This window comes from Mirounga leonina, unplaced genomic scaffold (genome assembly GCF_011800145.1).
Source record: "Mirounga leonina isolate KUSES-001 unplaced genomic scaffold, KU_Mleo_1.0 Mir_174, whole genome shotgun sequence".
Taxonomy (NCBI): Eukaryota; Metazoa; Chordata; class Mammalia; order Carnivora; family Phocidae; genus Mirounga; species Mirounga leonina.
This window is the reverse complement of record NW_023270451.1, coordinates 55813337-55828325: the sequence shown is the minus strand read 5'-3', so window position 1 is coordinate 55828325 and position 14989 is coordinate 55813337. Positions and strand designations below refer to the sequence as shown.

The 14989-nt window shown below is 35.2% G+C and overlaps 1 protein-coding gene across 1 annotated transcript in view; it reads right to left on the bottom strand.

Annotated features, from left to right (window-relative positions):
• Positions 1–14989, bottom strand: part of FOXP2 (forkhead box P2) — a 544046-nt gene that overhangs the window by 373356 nt on the left and 155701 nt on the right. Inside the window, exon 3 of the mRNA XM_035020960.1 lies at positions 11674–11764. The gene's annotated coding sequence lies outside the window, so the exon portion shown is untranslated. The remainder of the gene's footprint in view (positions 1–11673; positions 11765–14989) is intronic.

Below are 14989 nucleotides of genomic sequence, written 5' to 3'. Positions count from 1 at the left end.
CAGAGGTATCCCCTAGGTGACAGCTGCAAAAATCAGAGTTCCAGATGAGCATATAAGCCTTCTGGGAAGTCTTGTTGAGTCATAGCAAGGCTAAAGAGGTGCACAAGGATGGTGTCTCCCTGCTTATGTTCCCTGGGTGTGTCTTCTTAGACTCTAGATCTGTGGGAAACCTGAAACCTGACCTTCAGGCTAAAGCACAGGCTAAGGAAATAGGACTTTTTCACAGGAAGACTGGGATTGTGTTTCAGTGTGCTGTCTTTTCAGTGCTCTGGGCTGGTGGCCTACCAAGAAATGTCTTTCCAATTATTACCTTTCCATGGATTTTGGGAATGCCAGCCCCTTCAGCCACCAGGGCTAGGTGATCAAGGGGCATATCCTGTGTGGACTGTATACACCAGCTGGCTTTAGCTAAGTAGCTAGAGAGGGTGGGGGTCAGGGCATACGCCCTAGCTTCATAAAGGCAGCAAGAAAATGTCTTGACTGCATCCACCCATGGTTTCAGGAATATAGCAGGAAAGTGTCTTATCTGTGCACACCTTTAATCTAGGAGCAGGAGAATGCCATGACTGCTAGCACTCACCAGCCCCAGCCAGGGAGTGGGAGACTGCCATAACTGTCTGCGCAATCTGGCTTCAGCAAGGTAGCAGGATGGTGCCATGTTCAAGCTCAGCCATCTAAGCTAGCAAGGTTGGTGGAGAGTGTTAACATTGACATTCACCAGTACTTTGGTCTCTGAAGAGAGTTTCAACACTCTTCCCCTCCAACAGATTCTTTAAGGATTTTATTTTTACGTAATCTCTATAACCAATGTGAGGCTCTAACCCACAACTGCGAGATCAAGAGTTGCACGCTCCATTGACTGAGCCAGCCAGATGCTTTTATTTATTTATTTAAAGATTTTTATTTATTTGACAGAGAGAGAGATGGCGAGAGAGGGAACAAAAGCAGGCGGAGCAGGAGAGGGAGAAGCAGGCTTCCCACAGAGCAGGGAGCCTGTTGCAGGGCTCGATCCCCGGACCCTGAGATCATGACCTGAGCCAAAGGCAGACGCTCAACGACTGAGCCACCCAGGGGGCCCAGCCAGATGCTTTTAGGTAAGCGAATAAATCTCCTTCAAATATAGTCTAGCACTTTTCACCTTTTTTGTTTGTTTGTTTTTCTGGGTCTTAGAGCAAGTGAGACTACGCACAAGCCCTTTAAAAGTGAAATCTGTTTCCTACAGCACTTTGGGTCCCCTGGACATCAGCCATATTGGTCTACTAAGCCTGACATTTTGGGAGCTCATTTCTCCTGTGCAGATCCCAGGGTTTGGTGTAGCTGAGCCCCAACTCTTCCATCCTCTGGGGGAAGCACCAGACTGGTAAGATCCATCCCTATTGTATGTCACTGTACAAGAGGATGTGGGGGTAAGACCATGTACCTACCTCTCCTATCCATCTCGATGTGGTATTTTTATCCTTTGGTGTGAAGAAGTAGTTCATCTAGTTTTCAGATCCTTTTCAGGGGTAAATAACCCATGTGTAGCTGTAGATTTGGAGTGTCCATGGGAGGAGGGAGGGGAGTTCAGGATCTTCCCATGTCACCATCTTACAGAAGTCCTCCTAAGACCTATGTTTCTGAAATAGTGTTGTATAAAATGCATTACTGACTTATCTAAATATTCTTTGTCATTCCTCTGTTTAGATATGATATAATTTATCTAACTAGTTTCCTTTGCCATGGTTAGTTAGGTTGATTCCTTATCTGTGGTACAAGGGAACATAAGAATCCATATATCTAATCACCTAATTTGTAATAGGACCACAAGAAGTTGAGCCAAAGGAGCAGCTATTTTCAGATGAGGGGAAAAAAAAATGGTAGTTTCAATCTCTTTTCCATTCCCTTCAAAATCCCACAAAGAGTGACGTTTTATCTGTGTGTGTATATGTGGAAGAGGGAGTGGGGGAGTTGTAGGGACAGGTGCTGAAAAAATTGGAATAAGCCTTCCTGTAAGAAAACTTCTCAAAGATTTCTAGGAATGTTTCTGTTCCATTTAATAGTGTAAATGGCTATTGTGTAATCCTTTGATTTTCTTAAATTATTTTCAGAAAACAAAAGACACAGAAACCACTTCTCTATTCCTTTAATAACCTTTCTGAACTGTTGGGAGATAAACCCCCATCCCTGTTTTACCACCCTTGAGCTCCTCAGTCCACTTCACTAAGCTGATCCTATATTATGCAAATAGAGATCCCTGTAAAGTAAAAGTCTGGTTAGGGTACAGCTCTTCAAATAATGATTAAGATGGGTATATCAGAATATTTATAGGTTTGGGGCGCCTGGGTGGCTCAATTGGTTAAGCGACTGCCTTCGGCTCAGGTCATGATCCTGGAGTCCCGGAATCGAGTCCCGCATCGGGCTCCCTGCTCGGCAGGGAGTCTGCTTCTCCCTCTGACCCTCCCCACTCTCATGTGCTCTTTCTCATTCTCTCTCTCTCAAATAAATAAATAAAAATCTTTAAAAAAAAAAAAAAGAATATTTATAGGTTTAAATAACAAAAAAATCTAAATAAAAAAGTATTAAACAAAAAGGGAAGTTACTATCTCACTTGAACAAGAGGTAAGGAGAGCTCTAGATATAATAAATTAATTAAATACTAAATTTATTTATTAATGAACTCATTTAACACTGTTTAATATTTATTATAAATAAACAATTTCTGACAAGGGAATGGAATTACCATAATTGGCCTAAACTAGTTAGTATCTACCTGTTGGAGCTGGGAACAGGGTCAGTTTCCCATGAAGTACATGCTATGTGGAATAATGAAGCTTATCTCAATAATATCAGGCTTCTGTTAGCAGAGAAGAAAAGACATTGGAGCAACAACAAAAAGTGTATGCTGAAGCAGAGTGACCATACTTACTCACCCAAGACAATCCCAATGGATACCTGTTATCCAGGATAAATAATAATAGAATCCTTTTTATTCTCAAAAGTGTCCTGGATGAAGTATAAAATGGTCATCGGGCTAGAAGCTGCATATTTTTTAAGATTTTGGACTTAAGTTTTAATTAAGCTCTAAGTTAATTAAATACCTTTGTTATAATTATATAAGAACATTGCTAAACCTGTAGTGAAAACACAAATAAGGTTTCAGAATGCATGGTCAGCCTAATAAAATTTTAAAGTAATTATGAAGCAATCCCTTTCAACTGAAAGAAGAAAGGTGATTTGTTTTAAAATATATTCAATAATTCAGAAATTAACTCATTTAGACTATGCTAGTTTCCAAACACTGAATATACAGAGTGATAAACTGGTCAATAAACCTCTTAATGTTTAAATACATAGTATGTTTTGGGCCACAAGTAGAACCACAGGAGAAGAAGGACTGTTCAACAGTTCTGGAAATAGAGCACTGGAGGTTTTGGACCTAGTGTGTCTTAGTTCAAATCTTAGTTGTGTCTTACATGAACTGTACAACATTGAGCAAATTATTTAATCTTTCTGAGCCCCCTCCTTCACCTATAAATTGGGGACAATAATGGTCTCTACCTCATAAGTAGTTAATTCGTAGGTTGTATTAAATAAGTTAATGCTAGTGAATCACTGAGAAGAGTACTTGGTACTAAATAAATGGCAGGTGGTAGCAATAGCAGTCATAGTAGTAATAGTAGTCATAATGTCATCCTGATCGACAACATCATCATCATCACATGGAGCCCAGGGAGCTGTCTGAGGGACCAGACATTAATGCCAAAAGCACACACATTTTCCCAAAACTAGTAATACAAAGAGACAATAAAGTACTTTGAAAAGTAGAATTAAGTGTAAAGGCAAAGCAGGAACAAAGGGTGACAAGAGAGGAGGTAGAGTATAAAGAAATCAAGGGTGAGATCAGGAATTGACTCATTAAATGCACTTCCTCTACTGTAAGTTCCTCTTATTTGCAGTTTGGCATATTACTAAACGTCTAGCATAGATTGTTAAAGGGACTAAGGCTTCTCAGGGTCTCAGAGTAATGCTCTCCTCATTTCAAGAAAACATTTCTTAACACACAATTTCCTGAAGGCAGGTTCACATTGAAAACCAAAATCTCAAAGGAGATAAATAGTTGGAGACCAGAGTAAATGGGTCTGGATAGAGGAATGGACTTTAACATTTCTGAATAACCAGAGAGAAATATGTACAGACTATAACAAGGAAGAGAAATATAAAATAAAGGGCACTTGAACACTAAGAATATAACATTACTTAATATCGAATAACTAATTATACTTCCAGCCTTGCTATATGAAAAAACTGAAATGTGAGCACAACTTCTCTTCCAGTTCACTTGCAAGAAAACATGAAGCATGTTTACTGCTGTTCAGCCCTGCATGTTGTCAGAGACACCCCGAACCCTGGGACCGACTGAGTCCTACGGAGGAAAAAGGGTCAAACTTATGGTTAAGAACTAGCAATTCTTGATAGATAACATTATTTACAATGGTAAAAAAGACTGTCAGATATTTAAGATGGTTCATTGTTTATATGAGAATAAATTGCATGTTTTGTATCTAATTGATGACAGAGTTAGTTGAAATTATTATAACATAAATAGTCCATAGTTGTGAGAACTGATGGGCTACTGGGTACCTAGAGACAAGAAAAATGTATTTAATGGATATAACTAAAAAGTAAGCATGAATCATTATCTAAGAAACAAATGAATAAAATGTATTAGCAAATTTTTTAAATGAACTAAAGAGGGGTATAAACTACAACTATTTTGCATTTGGAAAAAACACAAGAAAAATTACAGAAGAAAGTATTTATTTGACAGATTCTTTATAAGATTGAGGAGAAATGCTATATTTAATTAGCAAATTCAGAAACTTTTCCAACAAAACCTTTTTATTGATCTTTCTTCTGTAAATATTTACTTTTAATCTGACCCAGGCAATCAAATAAGAGATCTTCATTTCTCTGCAGCAGACTTTTCACACATCTTCAGGCAAGTGCTCAGATCCTTGTAATTTACAAATTAAATATATCAGCATATATTATGGTATCATATACTATTGTCATTATAATTTCACAGAATTCAAGACGCTAAGGCCACTTTAACTTTTTTCCTCCTAAATTATTTCAGATGATAATATACACAAAACATATATTTTAAAATTCTTTATATAAATCTAATAGTTATAGTAAAAAAAAAAAAAAGCAAAACACAAAAAAACTTCATAGGACTATTTCCAAAAAAGGTTGCTCTCATGTGAACACATACTCTTAATTAATGAATAAAACACTCAAGATGACTAGCATCTTTTAGTAGGCTAAAGTTTACTGTTATTTTCCAACCTTAAGATTCTAGAGTGCACTTTGGCAAATCCATTCGTGTTGTTTATTAAATAATCTGAGGCTACTGATCCATGCACTTAAGCAGAAAAAGGCAAAGAAAAAAATCATCACACAATGTTGTAGTCTCAAAAGTTTTTATTCACATAACTTTCTTACAGAGGACCCATTGTTTAAGACCAAAAATAATATGGCAATTGAGAATTATGGTTAACATTTAATTGTAGGGACAAAAATGAATATTTAGGCCTAATATAACAAGAATATTTATCCCTTGATATACTGAACATAAAAAGTATTCACATCTGTTTCACCGCTTTGCCTTCTTCATGGGCTTAAACCTGCCAAATTATTCCACTGGATTTCAGAGAATTCTCATATGGCAATCTATTTTATTTACTTTATCTTCAATAAAATGGTTCAGTGAGCATTAGCAACTCTGAGACACAAGTTTCAATCAGTCTTGAGGCAAAGGCGTCAATCTATGTTAGACCTACTGTGCTGTGAGTTGCAGCTAGAAAGTTGGATAGGCAGAGCAACAACGAACATGTGAGCCAGACCTAATAAAGCCACAGTGAAGAGAGAGAAAGGTCTCCCCAGGCTCTCCCATGCATCACTTACACAATGCCGGGTGCTGGGTTCAACACATGAAGAGTTCCTTAATAAGGCTGACAGCGCAAAGAAGGCTTCAGCCTCCAACTTTATTTTACATGACACCTACAGTAATAGTCCTCTGTTCTCCAGCAGACAATAGTAAAAACTGGAATTGCCAACAGTTAAAAATGAGGTTTTTTATTCATCCCTCAGATATTATATAGGGGGGAAAAAAACTAAAAAAAAAAAAAAAAAATCAAGCTGCATCACATTTCTCCTACAATATTTTCATACAATTACTAATGTTAACAGTAGTTTCAGGGGATCGTTCCTTACAAATTTGTATGACATTTTAAATATAGTTGCTGGATCAGATTTTAACCACAAAACAATCAGTAAGTTTGAGCAACAACTCATTTTGGAAAATGATATCATTAAAGACTAATTCCAAGAAATGTGGGGCAGTACTGATAGATGCCGTGAAAATGTCTCCCAAAGCACAAACTTTGTAATAAGTGATGCTGGTTCATATTTGATATGGGCTGTAAAAGGCAGATTATTGTAATGGTATTCTTTCCAGCAAATAAGACCATTAAAAATGTACTTAATGTTCAGTTGAATTGAAAAGCAGGCCAGTTAAAATCCATATTTTGATGTTGTGTATAATGGTATCAGAAATTTTATTAGTGGATCACTCCAAACCGCAAACTTAAAATTATAAATGTAAACTCTTTTTTTTTGATAGAAATAAGTTTCCACCTTTTTAAAATATAATGCTGTATTTCTGCCCAGGTTCTATGATCACAGTAGAATCAGTAAGAGTGAAACTTGGAATAACGGTTTAATATGAATTTATAAAAAAATATTGCTCTATTACTTGCAGATACATTCTTCTCAACCCACTTTTCTGGAGACCAAATGTATTATTTTTTAGTGAACTCAACATTTCAAAGCATAACACCCCAAATATGTGTTCATATATCCAGATGCTTCCATATAATTCTGTCCTTTACAACATTAAAAAAGAGTAACAGAAAACTAGCATGATAGGTTAGTAGAATAGATTTTGCAAGCTCAGATTCTGTAAAAGAGTGTTTTAAACTACTCCAATCAGCTCTTCTACAAAAGAACCAGTATCAGACCAGCAGCCAGACCTACCCAATGCCAAAAATGTACACTTCTCTAACACTGATGTGATCAACAAGCAAGAGATTAAAAGGGGCCTCTGCATATTAGAAAACCAGTATTACAGGTGAAATCTAAACATTTCACATTTTCTTCTCACCTGGCTCACTATCGTACAAATATACATGCTTATCAAATTACATTTACTTTAGAGATCATTATTCAGTATTTTTTTTTAAGATTTTATTTATTTAAGAGAGAGAGAGAGCATGAGAAGGAGGAGGGTCAGAGGGAGAAGCAGACTCCCTGCCAAGCAGGGAGCCTGATGCGGGACTCGATCCCGGGTCTCCAGGACATGACCTGAGCCGAAGACAGTCACTTAACCAACTGAGCCACCCAGGTGCCCTAGAGATCATTATTCAGTATAGTATTAATCCTTATATTCCCCACAAAGCCAAGGACAGTGATGAAATCTATGGAAAGGTATGATGCTCTGCAGGAAAAGCCCTAGGCTGGCTGAAAAGGAGGAAAGAAACAGGACAAGTACAATGAAGAGGTAGAGATGTAAATGTGCTTTAAAGAGATAGAGAAAAGAAAAAAACAATAGGATGTGAATTGACAAAAAAGTGGGCAAGTGTAAAGCAAGCAGTTCAAGGTATCTATATCAGAATAATGAAGAGAAAAGGTTAGTATTTGGGTTTTGGCAGATTCTGGAGAGTATAGAATACCAGGGTAGGCTGCATTTAACCTTGGGTTAGCCAGCATGAAATAATGGATAAATCTTAGACAGGGAGGAATGACCTGTTAGGAGTAACACCATAAGCATAACTGAGAATAAAAGTTTACCATTAATGACAATATTTCTTTTTATTAAATAGTACCTAATTGTAAACATCTAAAGTAATAGGTTATATGAATTTTAAATTAAGAAGTTTATCATGCTGTGGCAGACAGACCCTAGGGTGGCCCCCATGTTCATACACTATAGAATTCCTTCCTCTTTTATGTGGGTAGGATTATGACTTGCTTCTAACCAATACAATATGGCAAAGGTTATGGGATGTCACTTCAATGATTATGTTAATACATATAAACACACTCTATATTCACATACATACATATACACATATGGCTTTATCTTGCTATCACACAGTAGAGATTCTCCTACTGGCTTTCTAGAAGCAAGCTACTATAATGTGGACTACATATGGAGAGGGTCACATGCATGAGACCTGTAGATGGCCTCTAGGAGCTGAGGATCTTAGTCCTACAACCCTGATGAACTAAATTCATCCAAAAACCACTGAATTTGGAAAAGAATTCTGAACTCCATTTGAAAATGCAGCCTGGCCAATATTTTGATTGCAGCCTTACGAGACCCTGAGCTAAACTGTACCTGGACTCCTATCCCATGGAAACTGTGAGTTAACAAAAGTATATGTGTTAAGCTTTTAAATATGTAATATGTCATATAGCAGTAGAAAACTAATACACATGCTGACCAAAGCACAAAAATCACATTTACAGAACTATCTCATTTTTACCGTTTCTTGGACCAAAGTTAGAATGCTATACAGCATATTTGCTAAATAGCCTGAAACTACAGTCAACTTGTGAAATTAATACAATAGGAAATAAAACACCCAGTTTTTTTAATGTTTGCTATGAATTTATACATGTTTATATGAATTTATACACGTAGTCCTCAAGCCTACTCTGTAAAGTAGGTCTTTTATCTCTATATTCTAGACTCCGAAATTAAGGGTTAGACAATTTAAATGGTTTGTCCGTGGTTTCACATACAGTAAGTCTGTCCTGGACCCAAGCTTCAAATCTAGGCAATCTGATTTCCAAGCCTCCATTCTCAAAGCTACACTCTATAGCCTGTCTATCTGCAGTTCTGTCCACTCTATTTCTTGCTAAGGAATATCAGCATGCCGTGAGTAGAAATCACTGACCCAGACCTTCGTCAGCCAAATCAGCTTCCTCTTTGGTCCATTTACTTTTCGATAACTTGAAAATTTGAGCCAATATATTGTCATGTATGATGCTTAATTTTTAACAAGTATTTATGAAGCTTATAGCAATTTCTCTAAGTATGAGAATAAAGTTTCTTTCTAGTACACTGAAATAACTAAAACTTATATTTTAATTGAATTTAATACTCTTATGATGGAAACTCTGAAAATAATTATGACTATGATGAAGTAAAACACACACATATACATCCACACTTAGCCAACCACCACTTGACCCAAACACACAATGGGTCTCAGTTGTAAGTTATATGAAATAATATTTTAGTTACCATTTTAGAAGTAGAGGCTAGGGCAAGTTATTTAACCTCTCTGAGAGATAAAATGGGGATAATGCTAAAGAAATTGCTTAAAAAGAGGAAGATTCAACCAAGTATTCACTTTAGGGATTTGGGGAGGGGAGGGAACACAACAGTGGCAATTGAAGAAAAAAACTGGTATTTCTTGAAAACAGCTACGTATCATGTGCTAAATTTTTACAATAATCCAACAAACCATGTATGTGTCCCTGGTTTTACAATTTGAAAACCGATGTGCAACAATTTAAGGAAATTAACCAAAGTTGATTAAAAATGCTAGCATATGGCTAGAGGGATGCAAAGCCAGATCTACCTGACTCACAAATCCTTGCCTCTCCATCATGCCACTCTTCTCTTGTCATAATGCCTCCAGCTCTAGGGTCCATAATTCTATATATTCCCAAGAAAAAAACACTTTTTCGGAATGTATTTTTTCATTAAGATGAACCACTGCCATTTTGCATATGCATTATTTCCACCAATATGTGGCTGGTCTTCATTTAAAAATATAAAAACTACTATAAGCATACGCCTAGAAAAAGTCTAATTAGCAAGTTACAGAAGCAGTTTTGAGAACTAACCTTTTTATGTTTCCCTTCTGGGAAAAAGACTATTTTCTAAAAATCATTTCTTTCATGGTTTCATGATGTTCATTGTCAGGTACCTCCCACTTACAAGTCTTAAATCTCCCTACTTTTATTAAAACAAATGTCCTATTACTCAACAAATGAGGATTTAAATATTAAAAGTTCTTACAAAGACAGAATGTATCAACAAAGCCACTGTCTATAGTAAGCATAAAGGACTTAACCCAGAAAAAAAAAAATGATTGGGCTTTAGCAGATAGTCTAGTAATACCTAATTGTTTATTCTTTATTATTAACTATAAAATCACAACAGGCTATATTAATTTTCCCAAATCATTTAAATTCTTTGTGTTTTAGTTTCCCCACTTACTAAACATAGGATAATAAGGTCATCCTTATGTCATAAGCAATGCAAGAGTAAAATTAATGAGTTTAGTTAAAGAGTAAAATGAAGTAAAAAGTTGCCAAAGTGCTTTAAAAATCTTAAATCCTAAAAAATGTGGAATCATTTTCTTTCTATATCTGGCAAAATAATAAAGTTGGTACAAAATAAGAAGTCCACAGTCAAAACAAGTAGGTAAAATGCCTGAGAAATATTTGACTATATAATTCAAGCACACTGAAAAAAATCTCTTAGGGAAGATATGCAACCTCCATCTGGAGAAAGTTTCAGAAATGGGTAGAGCAATATAGGCAGAACAATAAGGATCCTGAGGCCTGTCCTACACTTTCGGTGAACCCCACTGATAAAGAATTCTGGGGTGGGGTGGGAAAGAAATAAAAATAATTCAGAAGAAACCAGACACCATGGTTTCCTTCTCTTGGGGTTAAGACTAGGATGAGAAATGATATAAACTGCTCACCTAAAATTTCTTTTAGTTTTCTTTTTATAATTATATTTTTACAGATTTGGCCAGCTATAACCTACTGCTTGACTGATACCATAGTTCAGTGGTGACACTGAAAAAATAATTTTACAGAAACATTATATATCGAGTAAGAGTGGGAAATAAATCTACATCTTTTGGAAATGCATCTCATGCCATGTCTGTGACCCTTGCTTTATACCAAACAATGGATTTAAAGTTCTCTAAATTGACACTGTAAACATCAAGGAAAATTTCCATTAGATTTAAAGAAGTACAACATTAAAAACAAACAAACAAAAACAAATGCTTTCTAAACAGCTGATTTGCTGGATCTCAAAAAGTTTATAAGAAAAATCAAAGTTTCAAAAAAAAAATCATTACCAGTACATTATTCTCTTTATTTTTGGCATTTCTAGATTCCCCCAAAAACCTCAACATCAACTCAATCTTAATAAAGTAATACTGAAAACATGAGTATAAAAAATCGCATAATGATAACCAAAAATAATCCAAGTGCTTTTCTTGACTAATCATTTCAATATTTCAAAACCAAATTCATCTTCTGCATAAATTTGTAATAATTTTCAAAAAAAAAAAAAAGAAACCAAGTTTAATAGGAAGGGAAAGCACAGCAAGGAGTGAAATGGGAAAGGCAAGAGAAGCGACAGTGGTAAATATTCCTATAGTCATACTATAGGAACCACAAGTCTCTGTGGTTCACTAATAACTTTAACATCTGGGCAAAGATACCTAACCAAACAATTAAAGAATAAAATAAACACTAGAAAAACAGACAAAAGCACAACGAACCAAAAAGAATTATCAAAAGGCCACTTACGAATTTCTCCCAGATCTTCCACAAGACTTTCGAGTCAACCTTGATATGGAGTCCTAGGTAAACTCAATCCCAGCATCACATTAGAATAGCCCTGTTAATAGAAACAAATAACTGTCACGCTTTAAAATTAATTTTAAATTTTTGTCACAATTAGTTCAATGACTTCATAGCACAAAAAACATAATCAACCTCAAATAAAGATAACTGTTAATGCATTCATTGCTTTGGAACTCTGCAAATGTGTATGAAAATGCTTTTCTACATTTTAATTTTGAGAAGTTTAAAATCTATTGTTTGGACCAAAGCAAGGACCATGGAGACAGCATGGGATGCATCTCTAAGAGATGCAGATTTTATCTCCCACTCTTACACTGATTTGGCAGGTTTAAACTTTTGGTGATTAAATTTTATAATTTATAGAATACAATTATTTATGTCTCAAGATTCCCAACTGAAAACATGACTGATTTCAACTGCCTCTTCAACACATACTTAATGAGCTTTGTAGGCTTTTCCACAATTAACACATTGGTAGTAAGCATTTTCTCCTTATAATTGCAAAGTAAGGGTTATTACCTTAATAGTTACTTGAATGAGTATTTCCTAGACCCATTTCCTACTTAACAACTCTCTTTTCTAGCCTCTTCCTTCTTTAATCTGAAAGATTTAGCTCATACCTTTCTTAGGCTAAAATAAGTGTTCTTAAGGACCAACAAAATTACAGAATTTAATAGTACACAGGTAATAAATGGATTTTGATTGACACACCAACTTGGTTGATTGTTAGTGACCACATGGAAAGCTATATGGAGATTAAATCTGAGTCTAGCAGGAAGGAGTCCTGTATTCTATTAGCAATGCCTTCCACAGGCATTGAAAAGAACGGATGACATCATATACCATTTAGACATTTCACTAATTTTATTTAAATTGTTTCCAAACACTTCTGGCTAAAAATCCTTTCTTCCAATAAAATCTTAGTGATGGGTCAACTAGTTACACAGATAAAAATGAAGTATTCAAGTATTCTGGTTGAATCAGAGCCCCCAGTATTTAGTACCACCTGTTCTTTTCCCAGGTACCTTGGGGGTATTCTACAAAGTCTCAGGTATTCTGCAAAGCATAGTTTGAAACCATTATTTTAGTTATCAAGGTAACTCGAAGTCACAAAAATTAAGGTAATTCAAATGCCTGTTCTTCACATTCTAGCAGTCTTTCTTTATTGCTTCTATTGTTCATTTGTCTCTTAATGATAGAATTTTGCACATGAGCAGGCTCCCCTCTTGATTTTCCTTGTGTTAATCTTTCTTCCATAATAATTTTTTGCCTGCTATATGCCACCAAAAGAAATAGATTTCTTATTAATATGTAGCAATCTAAATTATTTCCTAATTCCATATTGGCTTATTTTCTCCTTCCCATTTCCATAGATATCAAATTTTCCTAAATCAATCTATAAATTCTAGATTTTTAAATAAAATCCACAAACCCACTTTAAAAGTATATGCTATAGCTCAAAGTAAACTTCAAAAATAAAGGACAAAGAGGGGCGCCTGGGTGGCTCAGTCGTTAAGCATCTGCCTTCGGCTCAGGTCTTGATCCCAGCATCCTGGGATCAAGCCCCGCATCGGGCTCCCTGCTCCTCGGGAAGCCTGCTTCTCCCTCTCCCACTTCCCCTGCTTGTGTTCCTGCTCTCTCTCTCTGTCAAATAAATAAATAAAATCTTTTAAAAAAAATAAATAAATAAAGGACAAAGAGAGGGAATCCATTCTACCAAATATTAGGTTTACTGCCAAAGCCAGGTGCAGACAGAGAAATGGAGTTTGGAAATAAGCCCACATATCAATCGGAGTTTTATATAAGGTAACATCACAAAGTAAAAGAAAAGGTTGGTGCTGAGTTATTGTATGGCAAAGAAAAACCATCTCAGAATCTGGCAAAAAATAAACTTAGCTCCTTATTTTATACCATGTACGAATTTGGATTCCAGTGAGATTAAAGGGTTTTAAATGTGAAAGCTATCCTTTCAAAGCTAATAGAAAAACTTAGGTGACTATTTTTGACATCTAAAATTAAAAAATAATTCTGAAACGGGGTGCCTGGGTGGCTCAGTTGGTTAAGCGACTGCCTTCGGCTCAGGTCATGATCCTGGAGTCCCGGGATCGAGTCCCACATCAGGCTCCCTGCTCAGCAGGGAGTCTGCTTCTCCCTCTGACCCTCCTCCCTCTCATGCTGTCTCTCATTGTCTCTCTTGCAAATAAATAAAATCTTAAAAAAAAAAAATTAATTAAAAAAAAATAATTCTGAAACAAGACCTAAAATAGTAAGGCATAAAATTGATAGATCTGGCCAAACCAAATGAGAATTTTTCAATGAATGATACCATAGATAAATTTTATAAATAAACTGAGAGAAGACTTAAAACCAACAAGGAATTAATATTAAAATATATTCAGAGAAAACTAATAGAAAAATGAGCAAAAACCCTGAACAGGCAGTTTCTCAGAGGGGTAAGCTAGAACAGCTATCAAGTATAGTTTAAAATGTTCAAAATCACTAGTTATTGGGAAGATACAAATTTAAAAAAAAAAAACAGTAAGATACCACTTCATGCCATCAGAAGAGCACACATTTGAATGCTGGATTCTACACTGTGTTGGCAAGAATACAGAAAGATGAGCACTCTTTTGTTTACTGGTAATGGAAGCATAAATAATACAGTTATTCTTCAAAGTAATTTGGGAGACCTAAAATACTTACCTATTCTTTATGGACCCAAAACACCCTATGCAGATATCAACTGTAGAATATGTTAACTTAGATTTTATTCACTTTTTTATTTGCATGCTTTTCTCTCACTAGTTTCTTCATTTTCATTATTCATTTGAAATGAATTCATTATTCATTATATCAATTTGAAAAATAGATAAATCAAGAACTAGCGATAAGCATATCATTTGCAATTATGGATATATAAAATAAATTGTGGATATGAATGCCAGAAACTTGTTACTTCTATATAGTTGGTCTGGGTAGTAGGAAATACAAGACAGAAGAATGCTATTTTTCATTATAATAAGCCTTCTGCCATTTGATTTTTTAACTGTGTGCATGTATTTCTTTGATAAAAGTCAAAATTAAATACAAAAGATAAAGAAGCTAATTTTAAAAGTAAACAAGTTATCACCACAATAATACACAGTTGCATTTTTATTAAAATAAAATTTTATTTTATTTAAATAAGCATTAATTTATCATTATTATTTAATATTATTTATATTACTTTAAAAAGTATGTATTATTTTAGTAACTTAAA